The following is a 603-nucleotide window of genomic DNA, read 5'->3' as shown; positions in this document are numbered from 1 at the left end:
AGAACTAATAAGGCAAGAATGGATCGCCATCAGTCAGGATTTGGCCCAGAAGCTAATATCCAGCATGCCAGAGCGAATTGCGGAGGTTATGAAGAACAAGGGTCAACACTGTAAATGTTGACTCATCATATTTTTTGCCAATAAAAGCCTTTAAAACGTATGATATGCTTATCATTGTTTTTCAATATACCATAGAAACATGTGCAAAAATAATCTACAAATACTGAAGCAGCAAACTTTGCAAAACACAAAATTGATGTCGCAAAAAACTTTTGGCCTGTACAAAAAGACGATTCTCTCCATTATTTCACAGTTCTCTGTCATTATTGCATCGCATTCAATACAGACTACAATCTTGGGTAAAATATCATTTCTTTTGCCGTGGCGATGAAGATTTCGTGGCGGGGGAGCGCCAGGTTTTGCTCCTTGAAATTATATCAAGTCTGGAACTTGACTTTTTGCCGTATCACAAACTAGAAACTTCTGTTTGAAATTAGTTCGTAGGGTTTTAAGAATAGTTATTGCCCTCACCTGTGTGTGTGTGTGTGTGTGTGTGTGTGTGTGTGTGTGAGTGTGTGTGTGTGTGTGTGTGTGTGTGTGTGT

At 39.0% G+C, this 603-nt stretch overlaps 1 protein-coding gene across 1 annotated transcript in view; it reads right to left on the bottom strand.

Moving 5' to 3' along the window:
* Positions 1-603, bottom strand: part of LOC107703884 (netrin-1-like) — a 66,724-nt gene that overhangs the window by 21,743 nt on the left and 44,378 nt on the right. The gene's annotated exons all lie outside the window — the stretch shown is intronic.

Source organism: Sinocyclocheilus anshuiensis, unplaced genomic scaffold, assembly GCF_001515605.1.
Source record: "Sinocyclocheilus anshuiensis isolate Anshui unplaced genomic scaffold, SAMN03320099.WGS_v1.1 scaffold1159, whole genome shotgun sequence".
In the NCBI taxonomy this organism is placed as follows: domain Eukaryota; kingdom Metazoa; phylum Chordata; class Actinopteri; order Cypriniformes; family Cyprinidae; genus Sinocyclocheilus; species Sinocyclocheilus anshuiensis.
Note: the sequence above shows the minus strand (reverse complement) of the source record. Positions and strands in the feature narration are given on the sequence as shown.